The sequence below is a fragment of the Diorhabda carinulata genome, chromosome X, assembly GCF_026250575.1.
Source record: "Diorhabda carinulata isolate Delta chromosome X, icDioCari1.1, whole genome shotgun sequence".
Lineage (NCBI taxonomy): Eukaryota > Metazoa > Arthropoda > Insecta > Coleoptera > Chrysomelidae > Diorhabda > Diorhabda carinulata.
The window spans coordinates 10,817,825-10,843,463 of record NC_079472.1 but is presented as its reverse complement, the minus strand read 5'-3'; the positions used below and the strand labels follow the sequence as shown (position 1 = coordinate 10,843,463).

The 25,639-nt window shown below is 31.8% G+C and overlaps 1 protein-coding gene across 2 annotated transcripts in view; it reads right to left on the bottom strand.

The window, feature by feature from the left end:
* The window catches only part of LOC130901344 (calcium-activated chloride channel regulator 1-like), a 78,740-nt gene extending 53,371 nt beyond the window's left edge, over window positions 1-25,369 (bottom strand). The window contains exon 1 of one of the 2 annotated variants that reach the window (XM_057812654.1): window positions 25,167-25,369. The gene's annotated coding sequence lies outside the window, so the exon portion shown is untranslated. Of the gene's footprint in view, window positions 1-24,203; window positions 24,715-25,166 lie in introns of those variants that run through there. The other variant, XM_057812653.1, reaches the window with a different exon arrangement.
* Between the last annotated feature and the right edge of the window lie 270 nt (window positions 25,370-25,639).

The following is a 25,639-nucleotide window of genomic DNA, read 5'->3' as shown; positions in this document are numbered from 1 at the left end:
TAGTACCACAATTTGTTGATTAAAATATTATGATTAACAAAATCGAAAGCGAAGAGAAGAAAAAAAAGCCGTGAGCAGCAGAGCTCCATCACGAAAGTCGAATTTTTCGTCGAATGAAGAATTCAACTAATACACAAGCAAATCTTTCCATAAAATGAATATCTTGGAAATGATATCAATTCTCAATCTTATTTCTTTATATGGAAAATTTGCTATTCCTCAATAACTTTTCATTTCACAAGTTAACTCTCTCTCTCTCGAATGAAAATTCATAATTTCAATAGACGCGGTGGTCTCGAACCCTCTTGTTCAATTCCAATTGACAACAAAGAAAAAATTGTTATAATGACAAGAAATTTCGAAAATGGGAAGTAAAAAAAATCACCCTAGCAACGATCATACTCGTATTATTCATTAAATAGGATCAAAATGATTTCGGGCGTTTTGTGCTAGAAGAACTGAAGAAGAAAACTTTGAACTTGAGAAAGACAATTCTTCAACATCACCCCTACTTGCATAGTTAAACTTTTTCTGGCCAAAAAATAAGAAAATATAACAAAAATGACCAAAAAATGGAGAGGGGTGGAGATGGAAAGTTTCGACCTTAGACACGAAATCATCTCGCAACTAATTGAACCTACATGTGAAATTTCATTTTTCAGTCGCTTTTCGTTTGACCTGTAGAGGTGAGCAAAGGTCAAAAACCACATTTTTTGCACTGCGACCCCTCGAAATATTCATTTGTTTTCAACCAAACTCTAATAACATCAATCCGCCGCCAAAAAACTAATTTTGAACCAAATCGGACACATAGCAATTGCTCGAGAGACGAAAATAAGAATTGTAGCTTAAACAGATAAAACATCATAATCGTGTTCAGGAGGTCTCAAAACATGGAAAAAATGATGTGCCCCCCATTTTTCTTCTAGTCATGCCTACTGTAATAGTCTAATTTTTCCTAGAAAAATTCGACTAATAAAAAAGCTGTTGCAGAGGAGTGATGGCCATCCAGGCTAGAGTAAACATTATAGTATATGAAGGTTTAATATCTTTTGATCTTTTTGAAAAATATGCAAGAAGCACATTTTCTGTGAGATTCACAAATGAAAAATCTTTTTAAAACGATTATGAAGAATTTCATACAATTTTCTTAATTTATTAGGTAATAAGTTTAATGATGCTGTATTTGATATTTCACTATTGTCAAAATTAATTTTTGACTGACATTTTTAGAGCTGCAGAGATGCATTATCGAAATTATAGTATTTGTGATCGCGTATGTTTGAGGCATTTATGTTTGTGATCATATGAATTATTTGAAACGTATTACAATAATAAATGAATATTTCGCTCATTTGGATTTTTATGTTTGTCTTGATCACAAACCTCTGTACTATAATGAGAGGGATTCGTTGGATGAGGAAAATTTTAATAGGAGGAGGGTTTGTTGGAGAGGGAATTTTTCCCTTGCAGGGCCGGGGTTATGGTGGTTGCGTGGGGTTGTGTTTGCGAACTTTCTGGAAAAGGAAAAGCGAAGATTTAGCATTCTTGGCTAGAAGAAATTGAAAAGATTTTGTAAATATTTTTCTCTCGATGAGCTGAAAAATTCGCTATTCGTCCCTGATATGCGGGACAATTCTCTCCCGGGAAGAACTTTCTTTTGCTGCCGGTATTGTAGCAACGACTTTATCGAAATGTTTACTCTAGACGACAGTTTGCAGTTTACGGAATTGGAATTATATAAAAAAAATGAAATTCGATTTTAGTGATAGTGAATTAGAATACATCAAGGACGAACTTTCCATCCCGGAGAGATAAAAATTAGTATATGCACAACGGGGGGAAGATCCCCTACTTTTCTCCCTAGGGGTGTAATGTACTATATTGCAATAAAGATCCATGTTTTCAAATAAATACAGTTCAATATTGCATTAACGTATTTATAGATCTAAGAAATCATATTGAAGATCATCCAATGATCAGGTTTCACAACTTAGGGGTTTTCCCCCAAATTTAGGGGAAAAAAGGTGGGATTGAATGGTTTAAGTGGTATATTTAGGGATTTCTATAACTTCAAAATTTTCCAGTTACTACACGAAGTTCATGCAACAGGTAATATTCCAAAATCAAAATCCAAGAAATGTGATGATTTCAGACCGATAAGTTCCATGTGCCAAGTGCTTAGGATCCTACTTAAAATTATACAAGCCAGAAACTACCAAAAATGTGGAACCGATCAAGACGATACCCAATTTGGATTTGGCGAAGGTCTTGGAACAAGAGAAGCACTAGCCAGCTTATTAATACTCTTCCAGAAATGTCGAGACATGAGGAAAGATGTCTATGCCTGTTTCATAGACAACGAGAAAGCCTTCGATCGAGTTAATCATACCGTCCCACTGACATTAGTACAGAAAAAAAGGTTAGACGAACAAAACATCGAGTTTATTAAAAATCTTTATTGGAACCAAGAAGTAACGGTTAGATATGGACAAACGACATCAGAACCGGTGTGTATAGGAAAAGGGAGTACGACAAGGTTGTGTTTTGTCTCCAATACTGTTTAACATGTACTCTGAGCAATAATTAACCAAGCGATGACGAGAATGGAATAAAAATTAACGACAGGACATTAAACAACATACGTTATCATTGCAGACAATCCAGAAGCCTTTCAACGCCCAATCAACAAAGTTGTAGAAGTGGGAGGCATGAAAATTAACGTAACAAAAACAAAAGTGATGGCCATAACAACACTTCCAAAACCACAACTGAACATAAACATCTATGACACCGCAATAGAGAAAGACGTCGAAGTAAGTTCAGTTTTAGAACAAGCTAGAGCCAAATTCCTAAAGGTGAAAGACCTATTATGTAACGCAACCTTGAACTTAAACTTAAGACACCGTTTTGTAAGGCGTACATGCACTCAGTTCTCTTGTATGGAGCAGAAACATGGACATTAAAAGTGGATACCATGCAGAGACGAGAGAAGCTTGGTGAAGATTCCGTACGAAGGAAAACGCGTACCTGGTCACAGACAACATTCATGGTTAAAAAACATACGCGATTGGTAGCGGTCTAGTATGACCATATCATATTTAATTCGCACCACTCAGGATTAAAATAAGTATGCCGAAATTGTAGCCAACCTTCATCAAATGGAGATGCACTCGAAGAAGTTGCGTAATGTATGATTATGGTTCGATCCACACTGCAAGGGAATGATGGATCAGGCACAACATTTTTCAACCATCCGCAAAAATGTTAAAATTATTCAATGTCAATATGATGACTGAAGTTTTCGATAGTTTATGCAAAAGACTTAAAAATAATCATCAAGTATGTACTTATTTATTTTATACATAATTAATTTTTCAAGATAAATCCCTAATAATTGCGGGGATTTTAGGGATTTTTGATTGGGGCTTTAGAAGATAAATTATTGAGAGTTTGTAATTATAATTCCTCAAATCGTTAATGTCAAATATATATTTTAAACTGCTGATTTATAGTAACCCCTTAGTGGATTTAATTCTAGACAACAACAAGGCCATTATTCTCGACTGAATTTTGTCGCGTGAATTTAGAAACACTCTGTATGTGATAGAACGAAATAAAAAAGATTCTCATAGTGACGAAAACATCTCATGTTTCCAAAATGTACCTGAACGTATTCAGTAATGCAGAAATATGTTATTAATTCTCAACAGACTTCCTGTACGTTTATCCACTTCCTTTTTGTGTGTGTGCATAGTAAAAACAGACGTACCCTCTTCAAAAATGTGTGCAAATGTATTCGGATTGATTTTATTGTGATTTATGCTCTTTTTTCTACGTACCTGTGAATCCAAGGTCGGTGCAGAGGTTTTAAAAACAATGTCAAATATTAATTTCAATATAATTTCTTGAAGAAAAAAAGTTTTATACACTTCGTTAATTCTCGGAATAAATTTATGTTGAAGTCTTTTGTACACAAGATTATTTATCTTTACATTAAATTGTTTATTAACATGAAGTTTATTGCAACCTAGATGTTTGTGAGATAATAATCAAAGAATGTAAAACTGGAAATATTTTAAACGCTATTCGTTTTAAGATGAAGGGAATTAAAGAAAAAAAAGATTAATTATCCACATTTTTTACGATTTTGCCGCTACTACTGCCAACCTTGTATTGAGATTTTATACGAATGAATTTGTTTTTATGTCTGAATTTCATAAAGGGTGCTAATTACACGGTGGCATGGAATATAACTTTTGCAATATTAGATTTATTAAGCAAAATTTCAAGTGACTTTAAACATCATTTAATTTTACACCCAAAAGGTTCTCTTGATAAAATTCGATACTGTATACCGTTTTCGCAATATTTTGATTTGAAAATTTTGAAGTAACGCCCTTTATCTTAAATACGGATGGCGTTACAAAAACCCCAAAGATTTTTCAATTTTCCATCTATCCTAGAGACGGGATCACCTTTTTTTAAATACCCTGTATATATATACCACCGGTCAAAAGTTTTTGCTCATCTTATAGTTAGCATGAACCACAACAATTAAAAAAAAATACGAGCGGTTTTGATATTCATATTTCAAAAACCGTTATATATAGATAATCGTCATCGATTTGGTTCGATTCGTTTTTAAAGACATTCCAAAATTGTGAAATGGAAGTAAGACACTGTTTTCTGACTTCCCTGTCCAATTTATCCTACAACTCAATCGGGTTGAAATCGGGCGACTGTGATGGCCAAATTATTACTTTCAGTACATTCTTCCTTTTAAATACTTATTGCACAGCTTCGAGGAATGCTTGTCATGTTGGAAGATAAGGCGCTGGCCAGAACGTTTTACATTTTCCTTCAATATTTTTATAGCCTTCTTTCTTTAAATTCTTCTCAATTTTTATCAAGTCTCCAATCGCCTTTCATCCGAAACATTCCCAAACCATCACTGAGCTTCTGCCGTGTCTTACAGTCCGTTTTTCTTATGACCCACCTACAACCACTTGTCTTAGATCCAAAAACCTCAAAACTTGACTCATCATTCTATAAAACTCTCTTCAACTCTTTATGCGTTCATTTTTTATGTTCTTTAACCCACTACAACCGCTCAAATTTTATTTTGACGTCTTAAAAGAGGATTTTTCATTGCTAACTTTTCAAAAAGACCAGCTTCTCTCAACCTCCTCTTTACTGTAGAAGTTGTCTAAGGCAGATCCGTTGATTCATTGATCTGCGCTGTTATCTCTGGGTCCGTCAGTCTTCGATCACCTTTACTGATCTATACAATAAGTTTATCTTCAGCGACGTGGTTCTTCGAGGCTGCCTTTAACGTCTTCTATCGCCAAAGTCGCTGGTGGCAGCATATTTTTTCACTTTGCAGTCAATTCGGTTCGCAATGGTAAGGTTGCTTTTGCCTGGACCATGATAGATAGAATACCATATGACCAAATCAAGCTAATATGATGGACGTTACTTTATTTTCAAGTGAAAACCACAGGTAAACACCTGTGTAAACAAACAACCTTATTTCTTTCAAAATACTCTCCATTACAAGTAATACATTTGCCCCAGCGGTGCTTCCACTGTTCGAAACATTGTTTAAACTCATCTTTAGACATGGCTGCAAGCTCCTGTCTCGTTTTTTTCTTGATGTCTTCAATGTTTTCAAATCGCCGTCCTTTCATGCCTCTTTTCATGAGTGGAAACAAGAAAAAGTCACACGGAGCCAGGTCAGACGAGTAAGGTGCGTGGGGCAGCTAACCAAAAACTGGCTAACAGTGTGCAGGTAGAAGAACCAGTTACCTGTTTGCTGAATCGAGCTCCAAGATATTCCACTGATTTCAGACAGTTGATCAATTGTCTGTAGACGGTCTGTGCGCACAAGCTCTCGAATTCTTTAAACATTTTCATCGATTCGGGTAGTTGATGGACGTCCAGAGTGAGCTTTGTCATCAATCGACATGTCGCCATTTTTAAATCGAGAAAAACACTCATACACTTGAATTTTCCCCAAAGCATCATCTTTGTAAGCAGTTTTCAACATTAAAACAGTTTCAGCAGCGTTTTTACCGAGTAAAAACAAAATTTCATAGCGGCTCGTTGTTCACTTAAATTTTCCATTATAAAAAAACGACGCAGCAGTGAAACAGCACTAGCAAAAACGGTCACTAGTGACGAACAGAATGTGGCAGGTCAACGGCCTGCGCAGGCCCTAGTGGCAGAAATCAGTATTGCAAAAGCTCCACAGATGGCAATGCTATTCCGGTTACTTTTGGGTGCCCCCTCGTATATAGCCGCTTTAGTTATGCCGTTTTTTATTTCGTTTCCAATGAATATATCTTACCGAATGTGTTTTTGGACAACATATCAAGTCATAAAATAATATTAAAGGGTTTTATATAGCGTAAAACTGAAAGTTACGTTTAAAGAAACGTTATTTTCAATTTTTTTTGATATACCATTACTAATTAACGGGGAGTCTGGTAGCACCGCATATGAAGAGCTCTTGCTTTAAATGAGAGGCTCACTCCATCCAATTCACTATTGAAAGTAGAAAACTGTTTAATCCTCCCTGATATAATGATGATTTTGTTTCATAATTTTGCTCGCTCTGTATTACAAAAGTAGCAAACGATTTTCGCACATTTCACGTTTAGAATTCGTAATGATTCAACTGACACAATAATTCATTATACATATATATATATATATATACGGCATACCTGTGGATCGGCCAAGAGATATTTTTATAGCCTGTCAGCCATCGAAAACGTGTCGTATTCAATGGAACACGGTTCCCTCTTCATCCCTACGTTCGCTTCGATGTCACGTTTTAAAAATTTAAGCTTATTCTCATCAACAATACCTTTAAAAATTTTAAACACGTTCTACATAATGGTTTAAATTAGTTTTTGAACAGGAAATTTGAAATATGTTAAAGGGAAAGAAAAAAGATACGTCATTTATAGTCAAAATTCGTTTCTTTTAAATCTATTTTTATTCAGAAACAAGTTTTTTTTGTGATATTTCTTTACGCTCGAATTTTGCTACCCCTTGTTTAATTTTAGCAATTTAAACAGGTGATTTTTCCCCTCGTTTATCAAACAAGGGACATAACAGTATTCACCCTCGAAAGGTCGAAATGAAACTATTAAATATAGATTGAAACAAACATGATAAACGCGATTGAAATGTAAATAATAAATACGGAATATTTCAAAAGTGGGGTTATATTTATATATATAGAATGACGCATTTATATAGTCACTAGTTTGCTAATATTCCATATATACAGGATGTCTCAAAAGAAGTCAATGTCAACTTTAAGTAAAGTTTCATTTTTTTGTGGAAATGGAAAGTTAAATTCCTATGAATCCATTTAATTTAGAAAAGTGAAGTTTACAACTGTGATTTAAGGTTATATTTGAAAAAAAATATTTCAAATTCGTTAATAAATCTGTTGGAAATAAATTAAGATGTACACATGTCGAGGAAATGTGTATATTCCACGTATTTATTTCGAGGATTTTACCTGCCACATCTTCAAATTCCTCTTCCTGTAAATAATATTCCAACATGTGGTTGTTGTATAAGGGCATCTACAAAGATATTGCGGCTAACCAGATAAACATATGGTGACCAAAATGACGCCGGTTTCAATTTCATTATGAAAGCTCAGCGGGATACATACAGAGTGTTTCTATATATTCGACCGTCAACGCTCCAACACAGAGAGAGATCTTAATAAATGATTAATTTTGATAGTGGAATACGAACCCTTACGGGGCCTAGTTGCTGAGATGTAGGGTGTTCAAAATTTTAAACCAAAATAAAAAATTTGCCATAAATCAAAAACGCCTTTAAATTTTTTTTAATTTGTTGACCAATATGCTCCTTAATAAAGTAATATTTTGACATAAACAAACTTTGGAAAAATTTAACCAGTGACGCGCTGTCAGGGTTAGTTGTCACTTTTATCCCCCTATTTTTTACGCCACTGAAGCAAATTCTTTTTTTAATTTTGTTTCAAATTGCCTGATTATTTTTAGTTAAAAAACTAATAACCTTTCATAGAGCTAAAATGAACGGTGTTGTAGAAATTTGCCTCTAAACAAAAGTCTGCAAGCACGTAAGTAATAATTTATAAATTAATTAATTATTCATTTAATTTCGAATAATGATTAAGCGTAATTAGTTCAAAACAAATAAAAATTATTCATAATCTCAATTCAAACAAAAATGTATTACAATAATAACAAAATTGGCAAAGAAAATAAAAATAATAATAGCACAAAGAAAATTAAAATTCTATCTATAGATTTTGTTTAGATTCGATGATTGTTTCATCTTTAGGACTTTACTTAGCCCCTTATAAAAAAATCGATAAGATTTAAGTCAGGCGATCTTGGAGGCCAACATTTGGGCCCACCCCGACGAATCTATTTTTCTCTGAAACGTCTGTTTAAATAATTTCTTGCCGCTGCGGCAAAATGAACAGATGACCCAACCACTTTATTAGAAGCATATTGGTTACCAAATTTAAAAAAAAATTAAAGTCGTTCTTGAATTATGGCAAATTCATGGTTTAAAATATTGAGAACTCCCTATATCTCAGCAACTAGGCCCCGTAAGGGTTCGTATTCCTATATCAAAATGAATCATTTATTGAGATCTCTCTGTGGTAGAGCGTTGTCGGTCGAATATAGAAACACACCTATAATGTGTGCCTTTTGATGATGAAGCACCATCTCGAGCCATCGTGTTTCGTTGGTTTTCCAAATTCAATCGTGGTCGTCATTCGCTTCAGAATGAATTTCGTGAGTCATCCAAAATTAGCTGTTTGTGCAGTTTTTTTTACACAGTCAACTCTTCTAAAAATATCTAAAGTTCCTGATCAACAGCAACATCTTCGGGAATTTATGTTGAAAGTAATAGTTCAAACTTTACTAATCAATTAATAATTAACTCTGTTTATAATTCGTAAAGAGTAATATTTAATGTTTATTTTGGGAATTATTTTGATAGCCAAAAAAATTTGTTCCCGGTGGAAAAAAGTTGACATTTATGCATCAATAGAGTTAAAGGAATTTCAAATTTTTCTGACGGTTGTAACAAACCAAATTATATGTAGGTTTATTTAGAATAGATTCAAAAATAACTTTTCTCCAAACCCAAAGTGGAAAACAAGAAAAATTTGCTCTGGTACCTTTCAATCCACTTTATACAAAAGGGTTGGAAGGAATATTTAACAGAGCGGGTTTCAAATTGGTTTATAAATCCAACAATACATTAAAACAATTGTTGGACAATCCTAAAGATAAAATAACAAATTTGGAAAAGAGTAGTAAAATATTTGAAATTAGCTGTGGTGGTTGTGATGGGAAATATATTGGGCAGACTAAGAGATCCGTTATTGTCCGGCTTAAAGAGCACATAGCTCATTTGAAGTATGGACGGACCGAAAAATGATGTAAAATTGTTAAAAAATATATCCAATAATAAATTGCTGGATGTATTTGAGAGCATTGAAATTGCTAGATGGACGAGTAGCTTAAAAAGGGACAAAGGGTCAATTCCTTATAGCCCGCTCTACAGTTTAGTAGTCTAAGAATGAACATGAATGTTCCCGCCAAGGAATTTTTTCCCGTTGGAATTAAGGGGAGAAGGTTTATTGGTGGGAAAATTCAGTATAAAACAGGTAAATCAAGTTATTACGTTTTAGTTTACCTTGGGTCTCTGAAGACAATAACTTGGTTATCGAAACGCGCGTCAGACAGTGTAATTGTTAGTGTTGGTGTAAACAGTTTATTCAGTATGAATATCGCCAACGGTTCCTGAAATTCCAACTTAGTTGTGATGACTCCACGGTCAACGGATATTTGGTTTTTTAAATCGTGCCGTAGGTTAAGTGTTTTTCCAGGATTTATCAAAGTTGACGTAAGCAAGAGCATGGTTTCAGACAGAGTTCGAGAGTTTGCAAGAAGGAAATGGCTGGATTTTGAAATCAAATATCTCTATAGTAAACGAAGTATTCTTGAAATAGAACCATACGGACTTTACAAAAAACTAACTCATAAATTAAGCGATTTAGAATTTGAAAACTGGTGTAACTTTCAAAGGAACATGTTCATTGATTCAAAATTGAAGAATTTAAGGTTTCAATTTGATATTGGCAGACAAACGCAGTTTTGATACGGTCTGTTAATCAATTTAAAGCTTTATAAACATTGCCCATGAGCGAAACAGGTAACCTCCAAGTCGATTACGCAAACTTCGACCTTGTAATCGTAGGAGACTTTTATTTATATTATTGGCTGGAGTGATATTGGAGCGAAGTGGATGAAGAAGGTATTTTCAAGTTGCCCACAATCTCTGGATATCGTCCATTATGTTCAGACAGTTTAGACGTTTCTCTATTTCTATAACTTCTCGAATAATCTTGGACTTGAAGAGCTTAGTGAAGCGATAGTTTTGGTTCTATTGAAATCGATTTTGTGTCCGGTATGGACTCGATGTTTGGCAAAGGTGGAGGAAATATCGAAATTAATGACAGACAATAAGTGATCCTTGGCTCTGATGGAAATACGTCGATTTGTCTGGCCAATATAGGAACGGTAGCAATCTGAGCAAGGGATTTCATACACTCCGTGGTGTTCATTGGGTATTTTGTCTTTGACGGATCTGATAAGTTGGGAAAGTATCTGATTGGGGTTGAAGATCGTACGAATACCGAGGGGTTTGAAGATTTTATCTTTGGATACGTTTTCATTCTACAATACTTCATGTAAAATATTGGCATGTTTACCGAAATATGTAGTAAAAACTATATATCACGAAAATCTTTATACTCATTTTTTTCTTTTAGAGTTAAGTCCACAACTTGAATTTTTAAACTCTCCTGATTACTTGTTGAATATTTTAAGGATTTCGTTGTACGGAAGCTTTCCTCAATTTCAAAGTGGAAGTTTGAATAGACGTATCTATTCAGTATACTTTTTTTAAATCTATACGAAACACATCAAGGTAAATATCAGTTAAGTACTCCAATTTACAGATTGTCTCATAAATTATGTCGGTTTTCAATGTTTATTTCGTATGCTCGTCGTATTCAATGGCTTTCGAAGTTTTTGTCAATGTTCGAATCAGTTTAATTCAAATTTTCCCAACGTCTTTTAGTTATCTTTTCAAAATTTATCTTAAAAAAAATACAATACCTCAAACTGTACCATTCAGCGTCTTTCAACAACCATCAAAAATTTTTTTATTTATCTCTGTCACATCTATTATCATTCCTCATAAAAAAATTGTTTTATTTCATTCGGTTCTTTTCACCTCTTTCAACTAAGTGTAGACCTTTTAAGATAAAATCGTGTCTCGAGGATTTTCCCAGTACTGGACTCGACTATATACAGGATGAAGTTCGTTATTATACAAAAAAGGTATTAACAAAATAGTTTCTTATCCAGAAAGAATCTACAACAAATACTACCCCCTATATACTATAAAAATATTCTATAGCGTTAATACTTGTAATTTTACGAAAATATATAGGGCGTGCCATTTGTATCCATATAATGGTACTAGATTTAATTGATTGTAGTATTTTTAATGTTTGGACTGCATTTTTTCTTTCAAAAAACTAAATATATTGTGTCGATTGAAAAAAACATATTTATGACAACATAAAAAGCGCCCATTAGATGCAAATTTGATCTATAAGGTCAAATAATACGGCCGAGAATGATATTCAAGAACCTAACCCCGTTGTAGAGACATAAACGAGGAATCGCGGGATGTCTTCAGAACGTAAAATGGCGGAACAAACACCTGAGACAAAAAACAAAAGCACGAATTTACAAATCTACAATCAGACTTATAATGACCTTAGATCTAGATCAGAAACATCAAAAACGTAATAATTCTCAGGCGGAAGAAGCGAAAACAGCTAACTAAGCACTCACTAAAATCACGTTCATGACCACGAACTTTCCCGTTCCACTCGGTGCAGATCGTTGTAATCGAAACCCAAGTGGAATGGATTATGAGGCGTTTTGAGCGTTGACATATTAAGGAATGTTTAAACAGAACAAATAAGCGAAAGCTTTAAGAGGTTATGTTATAATTATAGTTTAGTAAAATATAGTGGTGGTGCGTCGCAAGAATACTTGAAAATTACTCATAATATCCCATACTGTATCAAATAATGTAATGCATCCTATGTGATGTAGATAATGACAGACGTCTGACTAGTAATAATAACAAGGGATAAATCTCCAATTGGAGTGACAATCTAGAGCCAAGATGAGGACATATAGGTATCGAACAAGGAACGGGCGTTCGACCTTTTATGGAAGAAAAAAGAAGAAGACTTTATGAACGACCAAACTCAAACACATAAAACCTTATTCATTGACCTAATCTTCCATGAAGATTTCGAAAATATGATCAAATATGGCGCTTTACATTTAAAAAATCGTTTTTCGTTTTATTCATCAACTTTTAGGACATCTTGTATATCTGAATATAGTTTTAAATTGTAGCCGTTAAAGTTTACCCACTGGAGACGCATAACTTACCTTTTATAGGGTTTTATCTTGAACACCAGGCCTACCAACCAAAACTCTAACCTCATTTACTCATTGGGAGCCACCTGGTACTCCTGATTTAGTATTATTTCCGTATGCCTTGTTATAGGCTTTCTCCTTTCTTTATGCCTCTACGTTTCGTTTTATTTCGGCAGCTCTTCTCTAATCTTCTTCGCATTATCTGTTGATTTGTTTGTCTTCAAGCACAAGTATCACAAAAATGCTTACGATGTTCCATACCATACCATACCATTCGTTTCGGTCAGTTTTTTCCTATACAACAGGTAAGGTGACTTATCCCTGAGACAATAATCGAAAAAATGATCAAAAAAACCTATATAGGGCGTATCAACTGATATTCTTATTCCCTTTACTCATTGGGAGCCACCTATTACGCCTGATTTAGTATTATACCGGGATGTCTTCTTTTCTTTGCCTTGCTATAGGATTTTATCTTTGCCTTGTCATAGTCATGCATGGAAAAGTTTCTTTATCTCATTAGATCTTCTCTATGCTTCTTGTTCCCATTTTCTTTTAATTTCCTTGACTTTCCTTATAGTTTTTTACACACAGGGGGTCCACCTATAAGATAATCTTTGGAATATGAAAACAAAAATCTATTTAACTCATTAGGAAAATTTTTAGAAACATATGTTTTTGTTTCTAGGGGTTCCCTAACGTTCCCTTTGAAAAATTAACCACAGCTATCACTATAAGATAAAAAAAAGGACACAAAAACACGAGTACAACACGACAATAATGAGTCATGAAGAGAAACTGCACAATGTCTGCCAACATTAAATTATCCAATTTTGTCTCAAATTCGCCAAATTGAATTTTTTTTGCTAGGGAAACCTGGAAGATCTCCCTATCATTGTGATTTTATCATTACCACTAAGGGTCTTACTCAGTAGAAGCTCCTTCAATTCAATTATTGTCCACACTAACACTAATATGTAAAATTTTATTCTGCTTTTACACTAAGCACTTAGATAACCAACTCAAAAGGCTTCGCCCTCTTCAGTCTTCTCTCAAGGTTCGTGTTGTCGATGAGCTGGATTGCCTCGATGTTCACATGTTTCAAGAGCTGCTGTTCGTGACTTTTTGCGATGAAGATCGCTATTTCTAAAGTAACAGAGTGGATTAACGATGCTCCTTAGCACTTTATTTTGAAATCCCCATAGATCAGAGCCCTCTTCTTGGGCTCTGAATTTGAATTACAAAAATGATTCAACCTTGCGCCATCTTACATTGATGAGGCAAAATATATATTTATACAGCCACCAGATCCAAACGTCCTTACTAATGAGGACTCTGCCTATGATGACCAAGGTGGGAAGTTGGATAATCTGAGCGGCCTTCAACTTTAATCTAAAGTTGAAATATAGCTTTCGAATGAACAACGGATTTCTTTCTATGATTCTGAAGACCCAATTTCGAAGAATACTACTGCGAGCACTAAGATTTGTGGTCTCGTATACACTGCGACCCAAAGGATCTATTGTGTCCCCCTTTCTTGCTGCGAAACTGGAGAACCCAGTGTTTACAGCTAATCCATCAATCCAACTCCTTTTAAAAAGTCTAGAATGTGGGATGGCTTTAATTGCCAGAGATATTCGTCTTCTAAGTCATACGCTCCCAGTTGTAGTGCCCTGGAATCCCTTAGCGTTTCACAATTCGAAAAAATGGATAGAGGTCTTCAGGTGTTTATTAAGGCGACAGTGCCCCGATACAACTCCTGTTAGTATTCGTAGATTATTCTTACTTTGGTTGATACATTCAGCAGATCTACTCTGGTTATGGTTTCCCAGAAGAGTCTTTGCCTGTTTCAACCCTTGTAAGTTGTCCCAATAATTGGTTCTACTCCTAGCTACCTTCTTTTCCAGTGCCTTTTCCATTGTTCTGTAGCTGGTACCACAGAAGGGTTCGGGTCACATGAAGGGCTTATCTGCCCCCCCTTTATCAAGCTTATCAGCTGTTTTATTTCCCTTCGTTCCGGTGTGTCCCGGAATACATATTATGGTAATTTTATTCTTCTTTTCCAGATCGATCAATTTTTCTAGGCAAACCTAAACGAGTTTGGATTTTATGATATTGGAGCGTAGAGTTCTAATGGCTGTTTGACTATTGAACAGGATGAGGATCTCCTGTTCTCTAGATTGAACTAAACACGTTTTTAAATTGCGTAGATTTAGTACGAATATAAATAAAGTTAAAGATCTTGCTAGAAAAAATTGATCTGAAAGATAATATTAGCTGAATTGAAGATGGGGATTCTAATGCTATTTCATCTTTATGTGACGGTTTGATGCCAAAATTCGGGTATCAGATTGCCTCGGGCACATGTTTTTTATCGTGGTATATGATGACGAATACGCTGAAGCCAGTTCAACAGTTTTTGCTTGCCTTCCTGGATTGGTAGCGTAGGTATTTACTAATAGTGTTACGGTTCTCAAATCTCGCGTTAGCAAATCCGGTAACAACTTTTCAAACTCTTTTCGTATTCGATTGGCTGAAGGCACTAGCATGACCAGCGCCCTTAATTGTCGCAGCGCCACCAGTAGCAATTTCTTTACCCCACAAACTAACGTCGGATTCTAACCGATGCGATCTTTATAGCGGCTGTTGCAGACACTACAAAGAACCAAGGTGGCGGACTTTTCCTGAGGAGAATTATAAACAACTGTGTGTAAAAAGTGTGACTTGGGCTGATCCGCTTCTGTTTTCATGAAAAAAAAATCAGGTAGTCAGTTTGTCTGATAATCGGATTAAGAAAAAGGAGATTTCGTCTCTAGAAATGCATCAGTGTATTTAGAAAAACAGCTCAGGAACTTTTTATACGTCTACCGATTACGATAATATCGTTATAGGGTTTAAAGACTTTCCATTCCTCTTTGTTTACTTATTTAGATAATTGATAGCGTGAAGTATGAAGCAGGTATTTGTCATAACACCTAAGAATTTTTTAAATCGTTTCTATATTATAATTTACGCGACATAAAAAATATCTCATCCTTACATTGTGTATTTAGAATACTGAGAACCGTCAAAGAAGTTGCAGTATCTAATTTAGGTCCATTTCAATCCGCCCCCCGCCCACATTTTTTTCTTTACTGCAGGGTTTTTTCTCGTGGGCGTGTAAAGAACTCTTTTATGACGTTTCCTGTGTATGGTCCCATTGAATTTCGAAACACGTGTTCAGTTTATGGAACTGATTTTGTTTTGCTTTAGAATGAAAGACGAACAAAATCGATTTCGACCGCGTTATATAATAAAATATAATTAAGATTTGGTTATTGTTGCAATTCAGATTTGTTCAAATGAAAGGTTCATCGAAAGGAGTGGAATTTAAATTGAAATAAAATATTTTGGGTAGGTGAAACAGCTCTTGTAAAAGATGAAACTTTCTCGATGTTAATTTTCATTTTTAGAGTCCATCCTGCTTACTTAGAAGCCAATTTTTGATACGGTTTTAATTTTGAATAATAAACCATTCAAAAATTAAAAAAAACACACACATTTTTCTACAGAAAATGGCTTATTATGTGGTTAATATGACACAAATTTCTCTATCTTTTAGAGTCCAATCCTGCTTATTTTAAAGTTAATTTTTGAAATAATGTTATTTTTAAGTACTTGTGGATTTGAGAATTAAAAAAAATTTTTTCTTACATAAAATTGCTTTTTATGAGGTAAATGCCACGTAAAATTCTCAATGTAAATTTCCATCTTTTAGAGTCCAATCCCGCTTACTTGAAAGCAATTTTTTTACACAATTATAGTTTTGAATTATTGAGCATTCAAAAAGTTGAACAAAAATCATTTTTTTTTTCTACAGAAAATGGCTTTTTATATAGTTAATGGCACCGTAAATTTCTCGATGTAAATTTCCATCTTTTAGAGTCCAGTCCTGCTCACTAGAAAGTAAATTTTTGACACGATTATAGTTTTGAATAATTCAGCATTTAAAAAGTTGAATGAAAATCATTTTTTTCTACAGAAAAAGGCTTTTTATGTAGTAAATACGAGACAAATTTCTAGATGTAAATCTCCATCTTTTCGAGTACGGCCCTGCTTATTTAAAATCTAATTTTTGACATAATTTTAGTTTTAAATACTTGTGCATTTGAGAATTAATAAAAAAACCATTTTTGCTTTTTATGAGGTAAATGCCACGTAAATTTCCATCTTTTAGAGTCCAGTCCTGCTTACTTGAAAGCAAATTTTTTACAGGTTTATAGTTTTGAATAATTGGGCATTTGAAATGTTGAAAAAAAATGATTTTTTTTTCCGCAGAGAATAGCTTTTTATGTGGTAAATACGACACAAATTTTTCGATGAAAATTTCCATCTTTTAGAGTCCAGTTCTGCTTACTTGAAAGCAAATTTTTCACTGGATTATAGTTTTGAATAATTGAGCATTTGAAAATTTAGAAAAAAAATAAATTTTTATACAGATATTTGCTTTTTATGAGGTAAATACCATACAAATTTTTCGATGTAGATTTCCATCTTTTAGAGCCAGCCCTGTTTACTTAAAAGCCAATGTTAAACATTTTAGTTTTGAATAATTAAGCATTTGAAAATAAAAAAAAATTCTTTCTAATAAAAAGTGCCTTTTAAGTGTCTAGTACCAAATTATATTTCAAAATATATTTCAATCACAAGGAAACGAAAGCTGAAGTATTTTTTTATAAAACGCCCACGTGGGGTCTCGATAAATCTGGGTTACTAAGGATTTCCTTTTCATTTTTTTTTCAATATAAAAAAGTAATTGGATATAGAAAAAGAACATCTGTAGGTAAATTTGTGTATTTCCTGTTTAAAAAATTTGTTTCCCCAATAAAAAAATTAAAATACTCAAAATATTCAGGAGGGTTGATGATATATTACCCCACATAGATTTATTAATTTTTTCATTATAAAACGTCAATTAGACACACTCAATTTTTCGACAAATAGTTGAAAATACACCTTTATAACGAAAAATTAAAAAATCCCGTTCGTTTCTGGATCAAATATATAGTTTTTCGGAAAATCCGATTTTTGTGAATTTTCCTGCTTTTCCGAACAACTGATATCTTTTAAAAAGAAAACCCCAATTACTAATTAATTCGTGTAATAAGAATTATTCTTATTACAAACGTAGTTGTATCTAAAAAACATATACGAGGGTTGTTTGAAAGGTTTCCGACGTCAATCTGAAGACCTGGTTTTCGCATGAACATTTTCCAGTCCTTATTAACGCGACTTAAGTAGAACGAGTCGGATTTTTTGGTCGGAAACTTCTTTAACTACCCTCGTAATTGCAAAAATTTTACGTGAACGTCTTCTATTAACATCGCGATCGCATTGAATCGACCAGAAATTCAACAAATTGCTTTAAACGTATTGTAGAAATGCACATCTTGACTTTTGTCAGCTATTATGTCAAATTCTCGAAAAGGGAGGTTACGCCTTTATCGAAAATTCTATCTGATTGATGAGATTTGTTCCTTTGTCGTAAGGGACCATCAAAAGCTTCAGCTCCTTCACATATATGGTCAATATACAGTGATTTGTGGCTTAGGGATCGTGCAAAAGTTTCTCAAAAAGAAAAAAAAATGTTTTGCAGTGATATTAACCCTCCCATTTGAAAACCGTTAAATATATATTTTGGTTTGGGGTATTTTTTTTTTATTAGTCGGACACTTTTTCATTGTAGAAAACTATTTAGAAAAACATTTTGAGTATAATATGAAACATATGAAAATGCTTTCAAATAATTTGAAAAAATGGATATACTGAAAAGTGTAGCAAAAAAAGGATTCCGTTGGTTAAAAAAAGTATAAATGAGAAGAAAACAAATAAAAGTCAGTAGAAAAAATGAAAAACACAGAAGAGACAAAAAAATGAGCTTTGGTGCGTAAAATGACCTCAAATGAGTTTAAAAAAGTATAAACTACAAACTATAGCAAAGAATAATGAAACGAAATGAAGGAAGAAGCTAGAGAATGTTCATATGAGAATAAAAAGGAATAAGAGTCAGTAAAATGAATGAAAAACACAGAAGAGACTAAAAAAATGAGCTTTGATGCGTAAAATGACCTCAAATGAGTTTAAAAAAGTATAAACTACAAACTATAGCAAAGAATAATGAAAAGAAATGAAGGAAGAAGCTAGAGAATGTTCATATGAGAATAAAAAGGAAAAAGAGTCAGTAAAATGAATGAAAAACACAGAAGAAACTAAAAAAATGAGCTTTGATGCGTAAAATGACCTCAAATGAGTTTAAAAAACGATAAACCACAAACTATAGTAAAGAATAATGAAAAGAAATGAAGGAAGAAGCTAGAGAATGTTCATATGAGAAGAAAAAGGCATAAGAGTCAGTAGAATGAATGAAAAACACAGAAGAAACTAAAAAAATGAGCTTTGGTGTGTAAAATGACCTCAAATGAGTTTAAAAAAGTATAAACTACAAACTATAGCAAAGAATAATGAAAAGAAATGGAGGAAGAAGCTAGAGAATGTTCATATGAGAAGAAAAAGGCATAAGAGTCAGTAGAATGAATGAAAAATACAGAAGAAACTAAAAAAATGAGCTTTGGTGCGGAAAATGACTTCAAATGAGTTTAAAAAAGTATAAACTACAAACTATAGCAAAGATTAATGATAAGAGTTGATAGAAGGAATTGGAAAATTGTGTAAAAGAAAAGAAAAACAAGTAAAAGCGAATAGAAGAAATAGAAAACGCGAAACTTAGAAAAACTTTGATTGCAAAATGGAAAATGACAAAAAAATATCTAGATGAGTTTAATAACGAATACACTGCCATCTATAGCATAAAATATTGATGAAATGAACAAATCTGTAAAGAAAGAAAACGGAGAAATAAAAACAATCATCATAATTTAATTCCATATTTTTATATTAATTCTAATTATCGACAGATACGACACGAAGAACTGCTAATCTAAACATAAATATCCTATTAAAATTATTTCTGTGTTTTAAACTGTATTAATATAATCAGATACGACGATATTCCACTAATCAAACTCGGTATAAGGCTCTTATTTACCGCAATGAACCCAGAAATGGAGAACCGCAAAGGTAACGCCGTTATCAAAATAGACAGATCTGTCAATTGCTCTTTTACCTTCGCATCTTGTACTTGCGATTGTAATATGGTACATAAAGTACCTAACTTTTCTCCGCATTTTTGGACATTTTCACAAGAAATGATGCAACGCATCACGAAACACTGAAACAAACAAAAAAATACGAATTTTCGAAAAAATTTTAACCTTAAACGTTGATATAACGGTGATGGAATGGTTTTACGAAGGTTGCAGGAGAGCTTTCCGACGTAACTAACATTTTTCATCATTTTATGATAGTTTTACATTATACACTAACCTACAAAAACCCTCAAATTTGAATATTTCAAAATGATAAAATAAATTATATGATATTAACATTTTTACTCGAATTACAACAAAAAAAAAAGATTTTTTATCGTTTGCTGAGTATTTTGATAGTTTTAAATTATACACTGCCCTACCAAAAACCTGCAAATTCGAATACTTCAAAAAAATGTGACGAAATAAAAAAAAATTATATAATATAAACATTTTCACAAGAATTTTGATAAAAAAGATTTTTAATCATATTTTGATTATTTTGATAGTTACTCTACCAAAAATCACCAAATGTATATATCATTTTTTGACCATTTTGATAGTTTCACTTTATATACTACCCTACAAAAACCTTCAAATTCGAATACTTCAAAAAACAATTGATAAAATAAAATAAATAATATGATCTAATTATTTTTACACGAATTACAACAAAAAAAGAGATTTTTGTCGTTTTCTGAGTATTTTGATAGTTTTAGATCAAAAACTACCCTACCAAAACCTTCAAATTCGTATATTTCGCAAAAATGTGATAAAATGATATGAATTAATATATACTATAAACATTTTCACACGAAAGAAAAATTTTTAAATAATTTTTTGACCATTTTGATAGTTTCACTTTATATACTACCCTACAAAAACCTTCAAATTCGAATACTAATTATTTTCAAACAAATTACAACAAAAAACAAAGAATTTTTATCGTTTTCGAAAAAAACTGATATATAATATAAAAATTTTTACCAGAATTTTAATACAAAAACGATTTTTAATCTAAAAAAACTAATTAAATTATATCATACGACAAAAAATTATTTTCCATCAATTATTTTACTAGTATTTGATTTTACAATGCCCTTCAAATGAAAATCTCGCGCAAATTATTATATCTCTTAATATAATTTGAAAAGTTCTGACATGTTCGAATCGAGGTCGGAGGCTTCCCACAATCTTCGTATTTTCTTTATTACGTCAAATATTATTAATTTGTATTTATGGGTGATTCCGTTCTAACTGTGATTTTTTGTATTCAAAATTTCAAGATTTTAAAATTTAACTTTTCTAACTTTTTTATGCATATTATTCATCTATTTTACTGTAAAAATAAAACTCTAAGAGGAATTTACTACAACTTCAAAGTATCACGAGCAAGACACAAATGTCGGATTTTGAGTTCCACGGTACTGACTCATTTATCCACGGTACTGACATGGTAACTTAAGATATTAAACAACAAGTGCATCAATTTTCCTCAGTTTGATCATAAACATTAGAATTTATAAGGTAATTAGTTTAAATCATTTGTTACGACAAAAAAAATTAATAATTTATCGGTAAATTCTAGGAATGGACATGACACGGTACTGACATTCAAGTGATGTAGTATAAGTTTTCTTTAAGTGGCAAGTTATATTGTATAAAAATAATGTTTAAATATCTTAAGAATTATTCAATTAACACAAAATTTTTATTAATTGATTATTAATTAATGACTAGTACAAAAAAACAATACAGGACATTGAATATCACAGTTAGAACGGAATCACCCTTATATTGTTTGGACGTACTGTATACATTTAAAAATTTTCTAGTCGATATCCAAATGTTATCATAAGATTTCTGATTAAATCTATAAGAATATTTATGAATACTTACGAACTGTAAAGGTAGAAATAATAGAATTGATACAACGTAAGGTCCTACAACCATTCCAGCGAAATAAACATCCAGAATTATCCAACAAACGTAAAGAACAATATTAAATGTAAAAATTAACCTTGCTAATAATAAATATCCAAAAAAGATGTTAAAATTATCAACTATGCAAGATATTTCATAATATATGTCAAAAATATGGCCTACTGTCACTACCGATTTATTTGTATGTACTTTCCCTTTAATAAAAACCTGTTTCAATAAATTTCTAGTTTCTATTATTCTTGATACTAATAAATCATTTATTTCCGGGATGATAATATCGACGAAAATAAATTTACTGATCATTATCGTAGTAAATATAGTAAAAAACCATTCAAAATGGAATGCATCGTCTGCACACTTTGCCAGAATAACAATATAAATAATATAAAATAAATAAAACATATATTTTATCATAAAATATTTGTTTAAAGTATTTATTTTCCCGATTATTTTATCGATACGTTGAAATTTATCGACGATATCATTCCAAAATTCTCCTTTCGACACCATCACGTACAAATTCAACATACTGATTATAATAACGCTAAAACCAGAAGAAATTAAAATAAATTTCGAAGTTACCACGTAGTTTTGTATAAACACGTTAATACATATTATACCGGTGATTAGAAATATTAAAAACGTTATTATGAATTGTATGAAAGTTAATTTTTTCGTATCACTGGGTATCACACCCCAAATTACCCCGAAAATTTTTAATTTTAATAATAATTTAAAATCGTCGTTTTTTATTATTTCCTTGTTGTATAATTTCGGAAATTTTTGTTCGCTACCAACACCTGAATACATTTTAATTTCTAACGTGAAATAAAAGCACCCTTATCTTTATATAGGTGTTATTAGAAGCTTTTAAATTTATTACAAGTCATTAGGTTTCTAATCGTATCTTATCAAATAGAATAACTTAGATTCTAGGTGTTCAAAAAAAATATCATTTCATAAAAAAACAACAAAATAACATGCATAACACCCATTATATATACACGGTATATCAAAAAAAGTCTCTTAAAATTTCGATCAATAACTCTAACCTCAAAAAAGTTATGGCGACCTCTATGAGAATCAGATATAATGATAGAATTCCATTCAAATATATTGTCGGCAAAATCATATAAATACCTATCCTAAATACGAGGTCAGCTTTTTTTTGAAGCACACTATATATCTAATAAGAAAACCGTTGTAAAATGTTTTTTACTCACCAATTGAATTGCCGTGATTGCAAAGAGACAAACAGCAAAGAATCCAATCTCTTTTCTATTATAATACCAATTGAAAATATACACGAAACAAACCAAAACGATGACGTTATTGAAAATAATTCTAAGTAACATCAAAATACCGAAAAATTTATTAAAATTATTAACAGCTGAAAATATTTTCTTATACGACGACATGACGTAAAAGATAAAACCGGAAATTTGTCGATTGCGTCCATTTTTTAATTCTATCAAATTTAACAAGTCTGTGACATCCAAAATTTTTTTACGAAATAAATTCGTATTTACCATAAGTAAAATATCGATGTACAAGATCGTGTTCATCAAAATAATCGATATTATAGTTAGAAAAATATTAGAATCGAATTTTTCGTTCATTAAAACAATTAATGCAGACATAAAAGTCATTGCAAACATATAAATAACCATTTGAGACTTTGTTCCATATTTAAAGTCGTTTATTTCCACACTGGTTATATTTTCTACCATTTTCTTCCAATATTTCTTATTTACAATCATTCCATATAGAAAAAAACCATTGGAACCAATAAGAACTAAACCTAATGTCAATATATACAACTTATAATATTCATTATATTCTTCGTTTTCAATAATGCCAATACATAAACCCAATCCGGTCATAATATAAATTATATTGAATCCTATTTGGATAAATAACAATTTTTTTGACTCACACGGTATTATTACTAATATCGACCCTGTTATATTATAAACGTTCGCCATTACATTTTTTGTATATAACTTAGTATACATTTTAAATGAAATACCGAGCATTAATAAAAGAAAACTCGTGGTTAATATTACAAGCCCGTGTATGAATTATAGTTAATTACTATATGATTATTCTTACCAACAGGGTGAGATGAATATATGTTAGTTGATATTTGCTAAAATCGATCTAAAAGTAAGGTTATTACTATAATTTCAAATAGGAGATCAAAAATTTTCCCAATTTGACAGAATTGCGACATTCTTTTAATTAAATTTAAAATTAAGTTTCATTATATGTATGAAATGAAATAAAACATTTTTAAAACCAAATTACATCATCCTCGTACGTATAAATAACATTTCCTAATTCAAATTCTTGGTTAGGAAACTACGGTATGTGTATTGAATTACTTTAGCTATTATTTCCTTATTGAGAAGGTAATCACGAAATATATATTTATATATAATATAATATACCACAATCTAATATGTTGAGTACTGTTCAGTAACTACTAAATCTGAAAAAGACTCACCTGTGCATTTTTTTCATATAATATACCACAAAACCTTTCAGAAAAGGTCACAACTACCTACTCATAGTTCATATAAGTATCACAAAACAATATCACAATTATTTTAACGAAACACTATATCGATTATTTATTTAAATAAGTTCAATAAATTAAATACATATAACACATTAAATTATTTATATTGATAATGAATATTTAACAGACGCCAATTATAGACCATTCGAGATTGACAAAATTGACACTTCGGCCATCTTTACCGGGTGGCACACATCTCATTCCAATACTTGTTGCATTTGTAAACATTAGCGAGTTTTTGATTTTTAAATTTCAGGCAAATTTATTCAAAAACGCTTCATTATTGTTGTGTTTGAATTGTTCATCGTGTGCTGAGCTAGATGTTTTGACCAACAAGGGAGCCTTTAGAGGAAATTATACTAAAACTTGATCGAATTCGTATATATATATGTGATGGAATACTGAACTTGAACAAAATTGAACAACAAATTTTTGAAGTTTACTGGAATTGGTGAGACTAAAATTATCTCAGAAAATATATATTAGAAGTGGTAATTTAATTTGAATATATTATAACCTTTAAATTAAATATAAATCTCCGTTCTAGTTGATAAAAAAGTATATATAAGTATAGATTACAAATTCAAATACGGTTTTCATATTTTCTTACTTTCAGAAAAGTCTTATAACTTGCCAATTACCTAATTTGCTTGACCAACTTTTAAGTTATCAGACTTGTCAGGTTTTTTAACTGGAACTTTATGATATAGAAAGCTTTTAGATGTCATTTTATACGCATCATTCAAAAGAAAAATACTTTTCCTAAATTTCAGATACTACCAACATACGAGGTGTGATAATAAATTGTGTGAATTTTATTAAAAAAACGTAAAAAACAACATAAAACTCAAATCAATGCTTCAAAATAATGCCATTGATTTGTATTACCTAACTAAGGAAACTATTTTCATTGATATCGCGTGGTACGGCACTTTATATCACTGCTCAAAGTCGGATAATATTCAATTCGATACATTTTGCCGAAATAATGGCAAAAAACAATACGAAAAACACAAAAGTCACAATTAAAACTCAAGATACGCACGTTAAACAAATAGAGAATAAATATTTCGTTTGTTACTCAAGCAAAATGGCAGACTTGTCAAAGTCACGTGCTCTAGAATGGTCCATTAGCAGTAAACCAATAAGAATCAATATTAATCTATGATGTTGCCAAATTTATAATCTAATTAAGGTATTGTGTTACAAAAATAAAATATAGATAAAAGTAAGTAATGTATGTATGTATATATAATAAATTTCTAATTCGTTATAGACACTTGATAAAATTGTGTTTTATTTAGTTTAAAAATTAAACATCTAATAGCTACTCATTGTTGTCTACTGTATCGAAGTTTTAA